This window comes from Oncorhynchus kisutch, linkage group LG10 (assembly GCF_002021735.2).
Source record: "Oncorhynchus kisutch isolate 150728-3 linkage group LG10, Okis_V2, whole genome shotgun sequence".
Taxonomy (NCBI): domain Eukaryota; kingdom Metazoa; phylum Chordata; class Actinopteri; order Salmoniformes; family Salmonidae; genus Oncorhynchus; species Oncorhynchus kisutch.
The window spans coordinates 57,470,858-57,492,506 of NC_034183.2; positions in this window are offsets into that span (position 1 = coordinate 57,470,858).

A 21,649-nucleotide genomic window follows, 5' to 3' on the forward strand; every position below is an offset into this window, starting at 1 on the left:
GAAAGATAGTTACACCGGGTGGAACAGGGGAACCCAAGAGCAGACTCAGATGAGGAGACTGGGATAACGTGGCCAAGGTATTTATTGAAAAACGGGGAAGATTGTGTGCAGGCCAGGGGAAGCTCGGGTGGGTTGCAGGAAACCAGGTGCGGAGGCTGAGGCTGGAGCGAGAGGGGTTGGGACAGGGTAAGCAGGTCTGGAGGGGAATCCAAGGAAGTAGTAGAGTGGGGAATCCAGGACAGAGTAGCTGGATGACGAGACGTGGAACTGGAGACAAGGACCAGAGTCAGAGCAGGCAGAACTGTAGCTGAGCGGAAACCAGCGTCAGGCAAGGAAACCAGGCACAACAAACGGCAAGCAGCGTAGACTGACTGAGCAGAGATTACAATCTGGCAGTGTGGAAGTGGCAGGGCTGAGTATTTGTAAAGGTCTTGATTATGGAACAGGTTGCAGCTGGTGGGGATCTGCTCTGACTCCAGCACACCTGTCTCTGCCCACACAATCACACACACACACACACACAGAGAGGGAGAGAGTACTGGGGGAGTGGCGGCAAGTCAAGGAGACACAGGATGAGCAGTAGAGGGCGTGGCAGGAGCAGATGTAACAAAGATAGAGATTTAAATAGCAATATTCATTTTTTGCTGAAATCATCTCAGGTCACCAGCTCACAGGTTGACACCCACTCAACAGCATTAGGCAATGTTATGCAGTGTTTGTGTTCTTCCATTTCAAACAACATTAACAGTTCCATCACATTTACATAATAAGTCATTTGTCTTTTAATTTTGTTGTGCATATTATTCATTTCAGGGAACAGTCGCTCAATTGATTGCATCTATTTAATTTCACAATATTTATATTCATAGTTTTATTATAATTTTTCATAGTGTTGACATTAGCGCAGTAGGGCGGAATCTCTGTGCATTCTAGAATGACCTGTTATTTCCAGTTTCTCTCTGCAGTTTCCTGTCTATTTATGAGACTGGTGGAAAGTACTAAATATCTTGGTCATGTGATGTGTGCTCTGGTAGAGTGGATGCAGAACTGAGTGGTGAAGTGGTGATGATATAATAAGTCATCAGATGAGGGGGAGGTAGTGGGCGGTGGGATGGCTCCATCCACAAATAACATCTCTGTTGACTTAGACTGATATTTAGTTAGAATAGAGATGTTGAGAACACAGAAATGCCTCACTATCTTATACACTATACAGGCTTTATAGCAACCCACAGGTGGGCAAGTGCAGGTGGGAAGAAACTCAAGAGCTCCATCCAATCAAAAGGCGTATCTGCTACTCGTCTGAATGAGTCCCTCAGTCTAGTTACAGTAGGAGTCTGGACTAATACAATGGAATTATTTAGCTAAAGCTCTAGCCTTTTAGATGATTTCTTAGCCCTACATCATCCATCAGCCCAGGTCTTGTCTGTGTTTATAAGATACGGTGATGATAAGTCATACTAGGGGATCAGAACAAGAGAAGTATTTACAAAATTCCAGCTGCTGCTATTTCTAAGCAGTTCTAGACTTGAGTTATGGTCAGAGGCTGTTCTAACTAGTTGTCAGAGAAAGGGGAGGTGAAGGGAGAGGAGAGACAAAGTGATATACAGGGGAGGACTGGACTCCCCATAAGAACAAACAGTGTGTTCTTGTTGCAAAAACAAGCATTTGAATTCCAATCATGTCTCTGACACGCTCACTATTCAATAGTGCTCTCATACTGTAGTGCTCTCAAGACATTCTGAGTCTGTGTTATATGTCCTGCATCCACATGTAAAGTCTCTAGTCAATGTCCAAAAACGCTATAGAAAGTTCATACACAGACACTCAATGTGAACAATAGTATTCAATGTAAATGGATAGATCAAAGATGTTATTGACCACCAGCCAAAAGGAAACTTGAATCTCCACCCAGGGGCTCTGTGTATCTAAGCAACAAGGTCAAAGGCAAAGTAAATAGTTGTCAAATGGGACAGATATTTTCAGAACTGTAGCTGAGGAAACCAACACTCAGCTTCCCTCCCGCTGCCCTTTGTCAGCCCTGTGTATGTTTTGATCGACCAGAGATCCTGTAGCTCCCCTGTACATTAAAGCAGAGAGACCTGGAGGGAGTTGATACGTTGCATGTTGGGTTTCAGTTTCCTGTGGATACAACATTTCAGTTTCCTGTGGATCAAAGGACTAGTTTGCACCTCAGTGTACTCAGATGTTTCAGAGAGCGACATGTCAAACAAATGCAAATATACTAGAGGATTTGAAACACTGTAGCTGTTCATCCCACACATGACTTTCCCTTAACATGACACTTTCAGTCCTTTTTTTTAAGCAACATTGACACCAGAACACGTGACAACAGTGCATCATTTGCAGGACAGTACATCCCTGCTAGCAACATAAAAAGAACAGAGAATGCACCAGACAAATGAATACACTAACACAGAGGAAAACAGTACAGTGTGTTCAAGAAGGTAGAAATTGGGGAAAAGGAAAATGTTGGCACCCTCTTACACTGTTTCTGAAATGTAGAATGTGGCCCCTTGTCCCTTGTGTCCCTCTTACAGTGTATTCATCTATTCACCCTTTTGCAGGCCTATCCCATTCCATTTCTCTCTCCTCACTGTTTCACTGCTCTCTGTGCCTCTCAGTGTGTACATGTGTATGTGTGTATGTGTGTGTGTGTGTGTGTGTGTGTGTGTGTGTGTGTGTGTGTGTGTGCGTGTGTGTGCGTGTGTGCGTACAGTCAGTGTGTGTCCCACTCCAAGGCCAGCTTCTGATAGCTTTGTAATGCCTTGATACAGGACACTGACGGCGTGACCTTGTACCCTGTTGACAAACTAATGACCACGTCAGCTTTGGTGACCAGACTGTATTTTCTCACACTTCTGAGTACAGTCAACAGTCTCGTTGTTAACACAGTTCAGTAAGCTGTTTAAAAGTGTAAAAGATAGCAAGTAAAAATGGTTACATTTTGTGGAGCACATTAAAACCATCTGGTTGTTGTTAATTTAATCCCTGACGCAAACCTCTGAAATATGATCATGTAGAATACATGAGCTCAACAAACGCCCCTCTGTGTCTACACATTCTTCATAGGGATACTGGAATTTAAAAGCCATTTCCCATATCTTGCCAATTAGAATAAGGCCTGGTGAGTGGATGAGTAAGTGGGTTGGGTACTTTCCCAAACATTATTTAGAGCTTTTGAAAGGGGGTTTCTAACTAAACACCCACAAGGATGAATCAGAGTTTGTGAAACACATATTATTCTCAGAACACACACTCGCAACCAAGTCTGCACATGCTCTGCGTTTAGTCCTGAGTTTTAGAAATATAAAAACAACCCTAACCTGTCAGCTGCCCCAGACTGGTCTCATAGACTAGACGTAACATAGTTAACGTCAAATCCAGGACACTCAAATTAGTATGATATGTTATGTTTGGTACGGTTACATAAGATTGTAGGTTACTTATGACAAAAATGAAAGGATGGTAGGTGGGCGTATAACATGAACGTCTAGCAACCCAAAGGTTGTGCGTTCGAATCTCATCACAGAAAACTTTAGCTAATTAGCAACTTTGCATCAACTTACTACTTTTTAGCATATTACTTAACCCTTCCCCTAACTTTAACCCTTTAACCTAACTCCTAACCTTGACCCTAACCTTAAGCCCTAACCCGTAGAGCTAGCCAATGTTAGTGTTAGCTGCCTAGCCATCCAGCTAACATTGGATTGGAATTGCAATTCGTAACATATCAAACGAATTGTAACTTGTAACCTATCATACGAGATGGATGATGGACATCCACAAATGAATACTTACCATACGAAACATAACATAGCATGGAGTGTCTCGGATTCACATAGAGAATGATAGGAAATTCTCTGAGACCAGGTTGCAGAACGATGGCTGCCCAGAGGACTATAACTACTTCCATAATGATTCTTGTCTGAAGACTCAAACTGAATTATTCCGCTGCTCTATGTTTGCTACATATAGTACTACATACAGAAATTTCAAAACGCCGCTTTGCCCACGTGTGTTACAACTCTGGCTCAACCCATTGGTTTCTGGAATGGTTAGAATGTGATAGCATTCTAGAAATCGTTGGGGAGGTACTCAGATCCAGACTAATAACAGAGAAGAAACTAATGTCTGTAGGCGTATCATTTGACTGGAGCAAAGAGTTTGGGTAGCCAGGCAATAATGATTCATGATGACAACAGAACTGCAGTCTCGATCATCTGCAATGGTGTGATCGATATCAGCTAATCTTAGCTCAAATCAGTCACATATGTAACGGATGTAAAACGGCTAGCTTAGTTAGCGGTGGTACGCGCTAAATAGCGTTTCAATCGGTGACGTCACTTGCTCTGAGACCTTGAAGTAGTAGTTCCCCTTGCTCTGCAAGGGCCACGGCTTTTGTGGAGCGATGGGTAACAATGCTTCGTGGGTGACTGTTGTTGATGTGTGCAGAGGGTCCCTGGTTCGTGCCCGGGTATGGGCAAGGGGACGGTCTAAAGTTATACTGTTACATTGGTGCCGTGACCCGGATCACTGGTTGCTGCGGAAAAGGAGGAAGTCAAAAGGGGGGGTGAGTGTAACGGATGTCAAACGGCTAGCTTAGTTAGCGGTGGTACGCGCTAAATAGCGTTTCAATTGGTGACGTCACTTGCTCTGAGACCTTGAAGTAGTAGTTCCCCTTGCTCTGCAAGGGCCGCGGCTTTTGTGGAGCGATGGGTAACGATGCTTTGTGGGTGACTGTTGTTGTTGTGTGTAGAGGGTCCCTGGTTTGCGCCTGGGTATGGGCGAAGGGACGGTCTAAAGTTATACTGTTACACATACATGAATGTCCAGTAGGCCTACAAGTTTCACATGGCCATATTCTTATTCAAAGTTAACATGATTGCCATTAACATTTTTAAAAATTATTTTGTTACAAAAAAAGTTAACCTGTAAATGTCATTTGACATTGGTATGTCCTAGGGAGAGCACAAGCGGCTGTTTTGAGCTTCTCCGCCAGATTCGTCTTGGTAATAGTGAGGGGAGGCTGACGTGAGCCTGACATACCCCCAACCTGAGTCTTATGGACTAGACAGGTTTGTCTGCTCCAATATGGCATTTTATTTTCATTGGCCAGTTAAATTGTGAGGTTTGGAAAGAAACTTTTTTTTAAATTGATTTGTAAATATAGATATTTATAAAATACAATTGCACATCTGAACCACCATCCTCTTTTGTAAATAAAAGTCAACGTCTGCACCAGATTCTGTCTGACTCCTGAAACGTTTCTGCTCTTACACCTGCTACAAGGTCCCTATTTTACAATGATGTAAACGTTTTCTCCTGATCCATCTTTCTCTGTCACACGCCCCTCAGTGCTTATGTAAGTTAACAAACTTTCCTGGCCAAAACCAGTCACTTGTTTTCCCTGATTGGGTCCAATCTGGACTACGTACTGTATGTGCTCTGAGAGAAGGTATACTCTAATTCCATACAAACTGTTCTGGGAAGGATCTAACTATCCAGATGTTGCCGTTCTTTTTTTGCCAATCATCCTGAGGATTAATTCAGGGAAAAATCACTCACGGAGAGCATTTTAGCCAGCACAATGTTTGAGTATTATAAATTAAAGATTTTTGGGCTGCGTTAACACAGTAGTCAACCAATTCTGATTTTTTTCCACTAGTGGGTCTTTTGAGCAATCAGATCAGCTCTTTTGACAATAATTGGGCAAAAAAATCAGAATTGGGCTGCCTGTGTAAATGCAGCCATAAAGCATAAACTTGGTTCTGTCTGAACTTCTAAGAATACTCGTATCACATGCTGATAACTAGATGTGTTTTTTATCATACAGTATACTAGAGTCATACTCCAGAAGGGTTTAGCCATTACTCCCCATATCCACTGTAATTTGGGTGGCCGTGGTTGTTAATTCCTCAATCATAGACTTCCCAGTCGGGATACTTAAAACTCGTTATCAGCGTTACTTCCACTTTTCCAGTCTTAAAAGAATCTTAAAAGAAAAACCATTCAACACTGTACAGCAAATAGATGGGTGGGGAACTTTCTACACTCTAATGAACAATGGTCAAGGTACTTAAGGAAAATAAGCAAAGCAAAAAAACAGGCAGGAACCAGATAACAGACAGGAAATGTCTACTTTACAAGAATATTTTAAGGACAGGAGCCATGGCGCACAACGAGTCTCCTCCAACCAGAGTCTAATCAGGAGTTGAGTCAAGAGCAGCAGAAACAGTCTAGTGATAGTTGATGACACTGACGGAGGATACAGCTCTCCTCCTGCTCTTATTTGTATCAGGGTCACTTAAGCCCAGTTGCTCTGGATAAGAGTGTCTGCTAAAAAGTACTTTAAAAAAAAAATATATATATATATTATTTTTTTTTAAGTAGTCAACAGGATACAGAATTTGAATGAAAGGAAATAGAATTTAATTCAGTGAAATTCAATTAAATCCAAATACCTCTTCTATTAAGGTTAGGGTTAGATCTTTGACATCAACATCAAACATGTTGTGATATACATATGTAACAGATGTCATCACACTTTGTAACTCTCTTGTGTTGTGTTTTAAAAAAAAAGGCCTGTCCAGCCAGCAATCCCAGTTGATTGAAGCAACTCAGGTGTGCAGCAACAACAGTATGTTGATGGCTGTAGATTCGTGATTTGCCTCTTGCATGTCAATATCAGACTGGGTATTTTTGTAATCAAACGTCATAACAATAACAAAAATAGTACAAAATACAATAAATGTAAGGAACCACATTAGATGTGCAGGACAACAGTATGTTGATGGCTGTAGATTAGTGATTTGTCTGTTAGCATGGAAATAACTGTGAATTAGCAGGGAGCTAATGTGACCACTACAATTAGAGTATGCTAGCTAACTTTCTCTTACAGCAATAACATCCAAGGTAACAGGTCCCGTACACACAAAATGCTTTATTTCAAAATGTGACCTACCGCTTGCATGTCAATATCAGACTGGGAAGAATTGAAGTTTGTGATCTCCCCCTTCCTTATTTTACTCTGTCATGCAGGTTAGTATTGTGGATTAACTATGTCGTTGATCCATCCTCAGTTTTCTCCTATCACAGCCATTAAACTCCGTAACTGTTATAAAATCACCATTGGCCTGATGGTGAAATCCTTGTGCGGTTTCGCTCCTCTCCGGCAACTGAGTTAGGAAGAAGGCCTGTATATTTGTAGTGACGATTAACCTGTACCCCTCAGTACCGGTACCCCCTGTATATAGCCTCGTTATTGTTATTTACATTTAGTGTGTTACCTATTGATTGATTCAATTTTTATTTAGTATATATTTTATTGACCATTAAAAACCATCCTAAACGTAATTGATAACTTCACCATGCTCAAAGGGATATTCAGTGTCTGCTTCTTTTTTTTACGCATCTATCATTAGGTGCCGTTCTTATCGAGGCATTGGAAAACTACTCGACTGAGTGAACTTACAGATAACCATATGTGTAAATTCAGGCTGTGTTGAAATGTCAAGGGCTGTGAATACTTTCTAAAAGCACTGTATAAGGTATGGTCTAATATACAGTAACTGCATTGCTTGTCCAGAAAATATCATTGACTATTCTTATCACTAAGGAGTAAATTAACATTGTTTTCATAGGAAGTGAGTGATATATTCTTTGGTATCAGGAAGTGTGACCTGTTAGATTCAATAAAACTCTCTCATGTACTATGGCACTGTCACGTCCTGACCATAGAAAATCTGTATTTTCTATGGTAGAGTAGGTCAGGGCGTGACTAGGGTCTTTTGTTCTAGTTTATATTTTCTATGTTAGGTTTGATTTTCTATGTTGGTGATTTGTATGATTCCCAATTAGAGGCAGCTGGTTATCGTTGTCTCTAATTGGGGATCATACTTAAGTCGATTTTTTTCCACCTGTGGGTTATGGGATATTGTTTATGTTTAGTTGCCTGTTAGCACAGCATTGTCGTCACGGTTAGTTTATTCTTTATTGTTTTGTAATTGCTTAAGTTTCACTTTATTCGTTAAAAGTATGTGGAACTCTACGTATGCTGCGCCTTGGTCCGAACATCATTATTACGAACATCGTGACAGGCAGTAGAATTTCTTTGAATTGCACTGAATTAAATACTACTCCATGTCACTCAAACTCTAATTCTACATCCTGTGGGTTGTGGCTAATGCATGGGCCCCGAAGGAGGTGAGTTGGCAGCCCTCTGTGATTCCCGAGAGAACTCAGGTGACATCGGGTTCACTTGAACATGTAGACTTCGGGGGTCTCCTGGATTCCTCGGAGGCGAGGTGGGAATCGAGGGTGAGTGAGAGCAACAGGGCTCAGATTCCCTCTCCCTCCTACGTTCGCATAGCCTCCCGTTGATCCGAATGACCAAGGCTATGAGGGAGACAAGGTCCATGGGCAGCTCCCAGGCTACGAGCTCATCTTCGATCACCTCTGGTAATCCATGAAGGAACATGTCGAACAATGTTTCCGGGTTCCAGGCACTCTCTGCCGCCAACGTGAGAAAATCCACAGTGTAGTTTGCCACACTATGGAAGTCTTGACGTAGCTGGAGCAGCTTACGAGCAGCCTCTCTCCCAGACAACGGAGAATCAAACACCTTACGTACTTCCACCACGAACTCCTCCAGACTGAGGCAGACGGCGGACTGCTGCTCCCACACCACCGTGGCCCAGGTGAGAGCCCTCCCGGACATCAGCGTTATGAGGTACGCTATCTTTGAGCGGTCCAAGGGGAACGAAGAAGGCTGCTACTCAAAGATGAGGGAGCACTGGGAGAGAAAGGCCCTGCAGGTTCCAGAGTCTCCAGCATAGCACTCCAGAGGAGGTAAGCAAGGTTCTTGGGAAACTGAGGTAGGCTGGGAAGAAACGCCACTGGTGGCAGGGTTGCTGAGAGTCTTGGGGATTACTGGTGTGGCCCGCTGCCTAGTAGGGAATCTGTGGGATTGCTCCAGCAATGTATTGGACGACTGGTCATGGCATTCTGCCAGGGTATGGAGTCCCTCCATAACTCCTCGTGTCATCCAATGGTGGCTCCTTCCTGGGAGACATCATTGTGGAGCTGGTCTGAGTCTGCTGGTCATGGCATTCTGCCAGGGTATGGAGTCCAGTACAGGACGGCAGGCAGGCTCGGGGTCAGAGCAGGCAGAGGTTCATAATCAGGTCAGAGTCAGGGAGGTATAGGACGGCAGGCAGGCTTGGGGTCAGGTCCGGCAGAATGGTCAGAACCGGGAAAACTAGGAAACGAGAAAAAGGAAGACTGGAAAACACTCCGGTAAGACCTGACAAGACAAGATGAACTCGCAACAGACAAACAGAAAACACTGGTATAAATACACCAGGGATACATTGGGGAGACAGAGGAGACATTGAAAATTCTAGCCCTTCGGCTGCTGCCATTCAAGAAGGCTAAAGGTCATTGGCCACAGATAAAATTATGTCAAATGTACAGTAGCTTTGATTGGACTGATCATGTCAACATCATACTTCCACAATCTTAGCTAGCATTCATCATCATGAATCAAGTCGACAATCTATTGGCAATCTACTCCTTGTCATATGAAGAGAAATAATGAAGAGAAATTATAGACAACTTATTTTCCACCATAATTTGCAAATAAATTCATAAAAAATCCTACAACGTGATTTTATGGATTTTTTTTCTCATTTTGTCTGTCATAGTTGAAGTGTACCTATGATGAAAATTACAGGCCTCTCTCATCTTTTTAAGTGGGAGAACTTGCACAATTGGTGGCTGACTAAATACTTTTTTGCCCCACTGTATATTGATTAACATTACGTACGTCCTAGCTCGCTCATTGTCTTAATCGAAATTACGGATTGCCGCTTATCTGCTTGACGTCCCCATAGTTTGTACATCTCAATTGTCATTAGAAACCACATTTGTTTAAGCAAGTCAGCCATATCAGCTATGTTTTTTTAAAAGGCAGTAAATGAGGCTGAATGAACTGTTTCGCTGCCAGACAAGGCTCTGCTGAGAGCCAAGTGTAGCAGTGGTAAGATGTTGGGACAGCTTTATGTAGGCCCTAACAGTTTGTGGGCACCGTTTGTCATCATTAGAGTGCAATTAATGTATTGTTTAGTGTTTTCCCCACCAAGATTTACATGCTAAAATCGCCTCTGATAACACCCATTAGCAAGCGTTTGCTCACATGAAGTCCCGTAAAATAAACAGGCCGGCCTATAGAAATCAAATTCCCTTCCAACTGATTCATTCTGGAGCCAGCCCTGAATGTGAATAAATGTCTGGCACATCAGCATGAGGTAAGCATTGGCTTGATGTATCAGAGGCTCTTTCACCCTTTCCCCCTTTCTCTTTGCTTCTCGTCTTCCCCTCTCTTCTCTTATTATGCCCCCCCCCTCCGTTGTCCTTTACTCTCTATTATCTATATGTTCTTTCCTACCAGTTCTATAGAACCATGGCCTGGATCTCCAGCTTTACATGAGGAGGGGTTGGGGAGGGGGGTAGTGATGGCTGTTGAGGGACAGGATATTACAGTCCCCCCCCCCCACCCGTTCCCCTTCGGATTAATCACATGGTTTCAGGAAAGGGACCTCACTCTCGCTGCTGAGTCATGGGAAAATAAACATTCCTGCACTTCCCAAGTAGGAGTTAGCCCTCCTCCTTTCCTCCTCCCTCCTCTCCTCAACAAGCAGATCCAGCCAGCACCTCCTGTGTGGTTGAGGAAGCTCTCCATCATAAACTACAGCTGCTGTCTGACTGGCAGTTATGATGTTATCATGTGACTGAATGAAGATAGATCCTGTAACTATGTGCGTGGGGGTGATATGAACGGCTGTGCCCAGAACAAAAATAGCCTGGGCTTTATCACCCGCATCAAGCCAAGGCAACGTCTAACAGGAGTCAAACTGCCTGACATCATACTATAGTCATCTGGGAATGGTTAGTAGAAAGGTTGAATGAGAGGGTTCTGAATGATGGCAGCTCCAGCATGCAACTGTTGCTTGGAACTGATTAATTAAACACAGAAGTCAGATGTGTTCTGTTTTATGAAAGTATGGACCTGGCTGTGTTGGGTGGTTTATGTTTAGTTTTTTAATATGGGGGGGGGGGGGGGGGGGGGGAGATTGTGGAGGAATTATAACAGATTGTGTAATGCATTAGGGGATAATAAAGTGTAAATATTTTCAGTCAAGAGACCTTTCAATATTATCTGATAATGCTGTTCCTAGGAGAAATCCCAGCCCTGTTGCATGAAGTAATATATGCTTACATTCCCTACACTTCACTCACACGAGTACCCAGGTGCACAAACAAGCACACACACACCACAGCCAGCGCCCGAAGGAATCAGTTGGATGGGCATTTGATTTCTATAGGCGTCCCATTTTTCTGTATAATATACCCATAGAAAGTCATTGGGCTTATTCAGGACAGATTTTGGCGAGAGTGGGCCCTCTTGCTTCGCCTCGTCCTCTCTGCTGAAACGAGGGAGCAAAACAGCGCCCCTCTGTATTACTACATCGAGCCCATGTATCTGAGGCTGTCTGGCCAGAAAATGTATGACATGCCATGCTCATTTTGTCCAGACAGCATCAGATACATGGTCTACACATACAGAGATAGAGGGGTGCTGTTTCGCTCGCTCTGAAATGTTATCTGAGATTGATGCTTCCTTTCTGTCGGCATGCATCACGGTCAAATAAATTATCAATATTTCAAGATTTTATTTGGACGGGCAAGGAGATATGGTAGGGCGGGTCAGGCCCACTAGTGGCAGCCCACAACTCCGACCCTGGCACACACACTTGTACATGCACATGCACGAGCGAGTGAGCACACACACAGACACGCACACACAGGTAATGTACATATTGTACAGTATACTGCTGTAGATGAACAATACAATAGTTCTCCTGGTTCAGAGTCATGTCCTCAGTCATTGTAGTTGTGTGTCTATAACCACTAGATGGCAGTCTCTTATCATATCGAAGATCACAGCTAACCAGAAGCTAAAAAACCTTTGCCATTAGGGTGTTTGTTTATCCTGGAGAATGATTCATGTTGTTTCTTATTTTGTGTCAGCAAGCGGTTCTACTACTTGAGAAAGGGGTGTGGTGGTGGGTATGGAGAAGAGGGAAGGTGGTTCTCACAGCCAACAGTCTCATGTATCTTATGGATTTGGAAAAACTCAACAGTGGCGACCACATAGACCACAGACAATCACACTGAGGTCATGTATGTAACTAACCTCATGGGGATACAATTAGGTCAGAGCGCACGCACGCACGCACGCACACACGCACACGCACACACACGCACGCACGCACACACGCACACAAACTTACATGATGTTCCTGTTTCTCACATTCACCTTGCATTCATCACTATTTGCAGAGGAATAGGAGAATGAGAAAGAGTCTCTGTTGTGGTCATTGCGCTCTCCCTCTAACCGAAACCATTAGGCAATACACAATTCTTCTCCTGTCATCAAACACTTCACTGATAAACTAATATCTGAATAATGGTTCAACAGGACACAGGACAGGAAACATGATTGATAGGCACATTTCTGGTGACATATTTCACCTAAAAGAGAGAAAGAGATGTAAGCAGTTGTTAGAAAGCTGCTGGGTGGTTTGTACATATGGTGTTGCTGGGTGGTTTGTACATATGGTGCTGCTGGGTGGTTTGTACATATGGTGCTGCTGGGTGGTTTGTACATATGGTGCTGCTGGGTGGTTTGTACATATGGTGCTGCTGGGTGGTTTGTACATACGGTGCTGCTGGGTGGTTTGTACATACGGTGCTGCTGGGTGGTTTGTACATACGGTGCTGCTGGGTGGTTTGTACATATGGTGCTGCTGGGTGGTTTGTACATACGGTGCTGCTGGGTGGTTTGTACATACGGTGCTGCTGGGTGGTTTGTACATATGGTGCTGCTGGGTGGTTTGTACATACGGTGCTGCTGGGTGGTTTGTACATACGGTGCTGCTGGGTGGTTTGTACATACGGTGCTGCTGGGTGGTTTGTACATACGGTGCTGCTGGGTGGTTTGTACATATGGTGCTGCTGGGTAGTTTGTACATACGGTGCTGCTGGGTGGTTTGTACATACGGTACTGCTGGGTAGTTTGTACATATGGTGCTGCTGGGTGGTTTGTACATATGGTGCTGCTGGGTGGTTTGTACATATGGTGCTGCTGGGTAGTTTGTACATATGGTGCTGCTGGGTAGTTTGTACATATGGTGCTGCTGGGTGGTTTGTACATATGGTGCTGCTGGGTGGTTGAAGAAAAAGCCACCACCTGCCAGAGTAAATGTATACCCCCAACAAGTCCTAGAGTTCAAGATCAAAAGTCTGAGCTGAAATGCAATCTACATTATATCCAGACCAGAAACACCCTATATAATCACATTTTTGCTCTATGATAGATACTCAACAATAGTGTATTATTACAGTACATGACAACAGACTGTTTAGCAAGACCATTGGCTGTATTGTGGTAGGATTTAGACCGCATTATTAGCCATTTCTCAGAGCTTTACAGACGGTATAACACAGTAATCCTCTGTTTGTGAGTACTTTAAACATGGAGCTTGGCTGTCTTGCTGTGGTTTAATTTTGTCTGTTTCTTTTGGGCGGGCTCCAGCGTATGCTGCAGATGGACACATTCTCACAGAACAGCTCCCCTGTCTGGAGATTGTTCCCGCTCTCCGCCCTCCGCTCTCCGCCCTCCGCCCTCCAGCCCGTTGATTTCAGTTCTGTACCATTCATATTCATATTTCCTCTTCCAACCACCCTAAGGTTGTCTAGCACAACAACGAATAGAACACTCATTATAGTGGAGTCTGGCGGCCGATTGAGATGTCTCATCCTTGTTCTAAAGAAGGGGATTAGAATTATAAACACGGGCTGGCTGGAGGGACTGGGGCTCTGGGACTGGAGGGACTGGGGCTCTGGGACTGGAGGGACTGGGGCTCTGGGACTGGAGGGACTGGGGCTCTGGGACTGGAGGGACTGGGGCTCTGGGACTGGAGGGACTGGGGCTCTGGGACAGGATGGACTGGGGCTCTGGGACAGGAGGGACTGGGGCTCTGGGACAGGGGGAGACTGGTGCTCTGGGACTGGGGCTCTGGGACTGGAGGGACTGGGGCTCTGGGACTGGAGGGACTGGGGCTCTGGGACTGGAGGGACTGGGGCTCTGGGGCAGGAGTGACTGGGGCTCTCGGGCAGGGGGAGACTGGGGCTCTGGGGCAGGGGAGACTGGGGCAGGGGAGACTGGGGCTCTGGGGCAGGGGAGACTGGGGCTCTGGGGCAGGAGGGACTGGGGCTCTGGGACTGGATGGACTGGGGCTCTGGGGGAGACTGGGGGAGACTGGGGCTCTGGGGCTGGGGTAGACTGGGGCTCTGGGGCTGGAGGGTCTGGGGCTCTGGGACTGGATCCCTTGTGGCCCTTATGAGGTTTCATACTGAGGAGCAGAAAGAGCCTAATGATGGAGCTATTCACACTAATGATTACAGCATGTTTCCCTGTATGACACACAGAGATCTAAGAGGTTTAATCATATCATGGTTTAATGATCCTCTCCCATTAGCAGGGTGTGGGGAGGGAGGGCAGTAAACCAAGCCAGCTTTTGAGACTACACTCACTGGCCATTGATTTTCTACAGTGGATAGATGTTCATCATTCAGACTGGGTGATACAATAAGAGGAACGAAGACAGAGGGAGCGAGTCACCTCGCTGAACAGCAGACCCCCGACACCAGATACCCCACCATGGTTACAGCCAATAACCTAAGCCCATCATCCAGTGGCTGCAGACAGTTTGGAAACCCAATATGAACATCACTAACCATCTGGAGAAAGGACAGCAGTGGACTTTTCACATATGCTTTAGAGCTTATCTGTGTACTGAAATACTGTCAGAATGTCTTCCAACACAGCCATGTACTGTATTAACCCTGCAGATCGGGGCAAAGAGATGACAGGTCAGCGATTACTTTGTGAAAGGGAAAGGAGGGAAGGGGACTGTTTTAGCGGCTCAGTGGGAGCATGAAAGGGCTGCGGACCCCTTCCCCCTCTCAGAGGGCACCATTAACGCCTTGAGAGGGGGGCATTTCCAAAGCTGGGTAGGGGTGGAGAATATACAGCATCTGGAAAGCATTATGCTGTTACTGCCCAGGGGTGAGACATAGGAGGAATAAGAGCAGGGTGTGTGTGTGTGTGTGTGTGTGTGTGTGTGTGTGTGTGTGTGTGTGTGTGTGTGTGTGTGTGTGTGAGAGAGTGTTTGTGTTTTGGTTTTTACTATCCTTGTGGGGACTGAGGGGTTAGGTTTAGGGTTAGGTTTAGTTTTAGGGTTAGGGTTAGGATTTTGGGGTAGGGTTAAAGTTAAGAGTTAGGGTTAGGGTGAGGGAAAAAATGATTTTGAATGGGAATCAATTGTTTGGTCCCCATATGGATAGAAAATTACATTTGTGGGTCAGAGAATGTATGAGCAATTTTAAAAAGACAGAGAGAGGACGATGGAGGAGGCTGAGAAGGAGAGACGGAGGGGAGATAAGGATCAAGGGACAGAGCGATAGTGTGTACATAGGCAGTGGGAATGTGTTTGTGTGTGACCTAGCGCCATGCAGTGTGCTGTATGAGTCTTTGTTCCTGCTAGTCGTTTGAAGACTGGACCTTTTCACTGGGAGGCAGGATGTAGAGATCAGGAACCTTGGCAACAGAACAGTTCCATCTGGGCCTGGGCTAGAAACAAAATGGCTTTGTGTGAGTGTGTTAGAGAGAGACACCCTTATCCCATCCTCACCCCCAGCCGGCTCGGCCCAGCCTCAGGCAGGGTACACGAGGTGCTCCCCCCTCATCAGTCGTCCCAGCAGCCCAGGACCAGCCAGCTGCCCTGGGCCTGGGGAGAGGGAACAGAGTAGCTAATGGCTCACACACAGCACATGACCTTCACTGAGACACATGCAGACACAGAGCAGGTCCCACTCCAATCAGCAGCACACTTATATCATCTAGAATTTCAGGGAGAAGAGGAAGCCAGCTGATTCAGAACAGATTGTGAAACAACATAGGGGTGAGACAGGGAGACAGGGAGGGACATTTGATGTAATACTCATAGTTCCTTTTATCCAAAGGAGCTATTGTGAGGATTTGGGGGTTGTCAGGAAGATATTCTAGGTTGGTGAAAGGTTCAACATTGTCAGATACAAATGAAGCAGGCCCCAGGGAGAAGTAGGGCATGCTGGGTATTGGAGTATACTGATCCATATCTCTCCCCATAGGCCATAAGACTGATCACAAAGCAAATACTCCCCTAGTCTCCACTCACAGAGCAATTTACTGTTATGGAGCCATCTGGGATAAATGAAAAGAAGGGGCTTTCTCGGCCAACTCTGGAACTCGCTCCCCCATTTGATGAGATTTTCTTGGCTGTGGAGCGTTCACACCCCCACCCCCTTGGAGTAATTTTTTAAGAGCTAGTCGAGCCTTCTCCATAACATGAGTACATGCTGTGCTAGGCCAAGTGCCCGCGGCACGCTATAGACAATCGCTGGACGTTAAACCTACCTCCCCCTACCCCCGCACCGCCATCTCATTCCCCAGCCACCCTCCACTACCACATCACATCCCTCTAGTACTCTAGTCCTCTACCCCCCCCCCTACCCCCGCACCACCAGCTCATTCCCCAGCCACCCTCCACTACCACATCACATCCCTCTAGTACTCTAGTCCTCTACCTCCCCCCTACCCCCGCACCATCAGCTCATTCCCCAGCCACCCTTTACTACCACATCACATCCCTCTAGTACTCTAGTCCTCTACCTCCCCCCTACCCCCGCACCACCAGCTCATTCCCCAGCCACCCTCCACTACCACATCACATCCCTCTAGTACTCTAGTCCTCTACCTCCCCCTACCCCCGCACCACCAGCTCATTCCCCAGCCACCCTCCACTACCACATCACATCCCTCTAGTACTCTAGTCCTCTACCTCCCCCCTACCCCCGCACCACCAGCTCATTCCCCAGCCACCCTCCACTACCACCTCACATCCCTCTAGTACTCTAGTCCTCTACCTCCCCCCTACCCCCGCACCACCAGCTCATTCCCCTCTAGTACTCTAGTCCTCTACCTCCCCCCTACCCCCGCACCACCAGCTCATTCCCCTCTAGTACTCTAGTCCTCTACCTCCCCCCTACCCCCGCACCACCAGCTCATTCCCCAGCCACCCTCCACTACCACATCACATCCCTCTAGTAATCTAGTCCTCTACCTCTCTCTCCTCCACTCCCTCACTCTATGCCCCCCCGCCTCATTCTCCACCCCCTCCCTCTCTTCCACATACTTATTTTCTCAACCCCCCTCTCTCTCCTCCACCCCCTCCCTCTCTCCTCTTCTCCTTGCCATCCATCCATGGGCTGTTATTGAGCATGCATTTCACAGACACTCCCATCACTGGGCAGGAAGTCAGGGGTTCGTGTTCCTCCTTTTGTGAAAGTAATCCCACACTCAATATTTTATTCAAGAGGGAGTGGAGTGGAGGAGTGGAGAGTGGTCTGGCGGAGGGAAGGAGGGGGTGTGGAGGCCCCTAACTCATTTGATTCTCAGTAGTGCTCACTGCTCATGACACATCATCATGATCACTTGACTATACTTGACTATACTATGCATTAAAACCACAGGAGGCTGGTGCGGGGAGGACAGCTGATCATAGTGTCTGGAATGGAGTGAATTGAATGCTATCAAACACAGAGACCATGTGTTTGATACCATTCCATTTATTCCATTCCAGCCATTATTATGAGCCTGTCCTCCACAATGAAGGTGCCACCAGGAACCAAAAGGAACCAAAAGGCCCTCTGTGAAAAGCATTTCTAGATCCAGGTTCGAAGCAGCTGAACTTTCACAACTGGTCTAGACTGGACTGCAATGTGGCAGTGGAACAATGTGGAAGAGGAAGGACTGAAACAGAAAAGCTACAGAAAAGAAAAGAGAAGAACGATTCGACAAAGAGAAGTTGTAAATGAAGCACAACATATCAAAACCGTCGGGCAAATTCATTGACTCACATCAGGGACAGAAGTTTCCAGTCAGTTTGTCTCTCCGTCTCCATGTTTTTACGACACATTGACTTGGGTTTTCACAGAAAGATACAGTAGCCTATAGCATGTGTCTAACCAATCAGACGGATGATTATCGATCTGTTTTATACTAGTTAGCACACCGAATAATTAAAAGTATTTCCATAAGAAACTATACTTTTAATTATTCGGTGTGCTAACTAGTATAAAACAGATCGATAATCATCCGTCTGATTGGTTAGACACATGCTATAGGCTACTGTATCTTTCTGTGAAAACCCAAGTCAATGTGTCGTAAAAACATGGAGACGGAGAGACAAACTGACTGGAAACTTCTGTCCCTGATGTGAGTCAATGAATTTGACTGACGGTTTATTGCTGCCAGGGTGCTATTGCTGTATTCTGATGACATCAAGGAAATGCCTAGGCAAGACTGAAGCAAAGCTGATTCAACTCTACAGCTGCTTCTCCTCAGGCGGCAGCAACAGGAACACACCCACCTGGCCTGCTGCCTTCTACACAGAGGATGTGTGGGGGCAGGCATCAGCTCTTTCTCTCAGGGGGCCCTACTGTGGACTAGGAAGATCACACACATACGTGCACACGCACACGGACATATATGCACGTGCACATGGACACATATATACATGAATGCACACACACACACATGCGCGCGCACACACCTTTGACAATGTGAGTATTTTTACTGCATTCTGGAAAGATCCTCTGTCTTCTGGACAAGGAAACCATTCCCCATTTAGAGAAATGCTCGACCTGTGAAAAGAAAGATCATTCCAATCCATTCCAATTTCTAAGTGATTCTAAAGAAGGAATGGAAAGTACCTGACTCCCTGTTTAACTTCATTGTTGTCTTTGAAGTGGCACCAGTGGGTCCTCACCAGTGTGCACATTAGATTAGAGCGGAATAGATTATTCGTCACATTACATTTACACTACCAAACTTTTAGATGTTAATAAACACTGTCTGTAAAGGCTATGAAAGTAATTGGTTATTATGATTTTGGCTATGATTTACATTAGTGATAGTGTTTATTTTTTGATGTAAAGTATCAATATATACATTGCAATGGTTAGGTCTATTTAAATACACGGAGCACGCCTGTCACGGTCTGACCATCGTTCGTATGTGTTTTCCTTGTTTTAGTGTTGGTCAGGACGTGAGCTGGGTGGGCATTCTATGTTGTGTGTCTGGTTTGTCTATTTCTATGTTTGGCCTGATATGGTTCTCAATCAGAGGCAGGTGTTAGTCATTGTCTCTGATTGGGAACCATATTTAGGTAGCCTGTTTTGTGTTGGGTTTTGGTGGGTGATTGTCCTTAGTGTCCTTGTTCCTGTCTCTGTGTTTGCACCAGATAGGACTGTTTCGGTTTTCGTTACGTTCATTTGCGTTCTTTGTTTTTGTAGTGTTTGTATTGATTCGTGTTTTTACGTTTGTTTATTAAACATGGATCGCAATCTACACGCCGCATTTTGGTCCGACTCTCCTTCACCACAAGAGAACCGTTACAGAATCACCCACCATAACAGGACCAAGCAGCGTGTCAACAGGCAGGAGCCGCAGGAGAAGCAACAAAGGCAGCAACAGCGGCGCAATGAGGAATGGACATGGGACGATATATTGGATGGCATGGGTTGCTACACATGGGAGGAGATCCTGGCGGGAAGGGATCGCCTTCCATGGGAACAGGTGGAGGCAGCGAGGAGAGCAGAGGCAGCCGGAGAGAGGAGCCGGCGATATGAGGGAACACGGTTGGCAAGGAAGCCCGGGAGTCAGCCCCAAAAATTTATTGGGGGGGGGGCTCACAGGGAGTATGGCTACGCCAGGTGGGAGACCTGCGCAAACTCCCTGTGCTTACCGGGGGGCTAGAGAGACCGGGCAGGCACCGTGTTATGCAGTGGTGCGCACGGTGTCCCCAGTGCTGGTGCAGTGCATAGCCCAGTGCGGTATATTCCAGCTCCTCGTATCGGCCGGGCTAGAGTGGGCATCGAGCCAGGTAAGGTTGGGCAGGCTCGGTGCTCAAGAGCTCCAGTGCGCCTGCACGGTCCGGTCTATCCAGTACCACCTTCACACACCAGCACTCCGGTGGCAGCTCCCCGCACCAGGCTTCCTGTGCGTGTTCTCGGTCCAGTACCACCAGTGCCAGCACCACGCACCAGGCCTACAGTGCGCCTCGCCTCTCCAGCGCTGTCGGAGTCTCCTGCCTATCTAGAGCTGTCAGAGCCTTCCTCCTCTACAGCGCTGCTGGAGCTTTTCTTCTCTCCTGTGCTGTCGGAGTCTCCTGCCTATCTAGAGCTGTCAGAGCCTTCCTCCTCTACAGCGCTGCCGGAGTCTCCCGCTTGTTCAGCGCTGCTGGAGCTTTTCTTCTCTCCTGCGCTGTCGGAGTCTCCTGCCTATCTAGAGCTGTCAGAGCCTTCCTCCTCTACAGCGCTGCCGGAGTCTCCCGCTTGTTCAGCGCTGCTGGAGCTTTTCTTCTCTCCTGCGCTGCCGGAGTCTCCTGCCTATCTAGAGCTGTCAGAGCCTTCCTCCTCTACAGCGCTGCCGGAGTCTCCCGCTTGTTCAGCGCTGCTGGAGCCTTCCTCCTCTACAGCGCTGCCGGAGTCTCCCGCTTGTTCAGCGCTGCTGGAGCTTTTCTTCTCTCCTGCGCTGCCGGAGTCTCCCGCCTGTTCAGCGCAGCTAGAGCCTTCCTCCTCTACAGCGCTGCCGGAGTCTCCCGCTTGTTCAGCGCTGCTGGAGCTTTTCTTCTCTCCTGCGCTGCCGGAGTCTCCCGCCTGTTCAGCGCAGCTAGAGCCTTCCTCCTCTACAGCGCTGCCGGAGTCTCCCGCTTGTTCAGCGCTGCTGGAGCTTTTCTTCTCTCCTGCGCTGCCGGAGTCTCCCGCCTGTTCAGCGCAGCTAGAGCCTTCCTCCTCTACAGCGCTGCCGGAGTCTCCCGCTTGTTCAGCGCTGCTGGAGCTTTTCTTCTCTCCTGCGCTGCCGGAGTCTCCCGCCTGTTCAGCGCAGCTAGAGCCTTCCTCCTCTACAGCGCTGCTGGAGTCTCCTGTCTGTTCAGCGCAGCCAGAGCTGCCAGCCTGCATGGAGCAGCCAGAGCTGCCAGCCTGCATGGAGCAGCCAGAGCTGTCAGTCTGCATGAAGCAGCCAGAGCTGCCAGTCTGCATGAAGCAGCCAGAGCTGCCAGTCTGCATGGAGCAGCCAGAGCTGTCAGTCTGCATGAAGCAGCCAGAGCTGTCAGTCTGCATGAAGCAGCCAGAGCTGTCAGTCTGCATGAAGCAGCCAGAGCTGTCAGTCTGCATGGAGCAGCCAGAGCTGTCAGTCTGCATGAAGCAGCCAGAGATGTCAGTCTGCAAGGAGCTGCCAGTCTGCAAGGAGCTGCCAGTCTGCACGGAGCTGCCAGTCTGCAAGGAGCTGCCAGTCTGTAAGGAGCTGCCAGTCTGTAAGGAGCTGCCAGTCTGCATGGAGCCGCCAGATCTGCCAGTCTGTAAGAATCCGCCAGAGCTGTCAGCCTATATGGAGCAG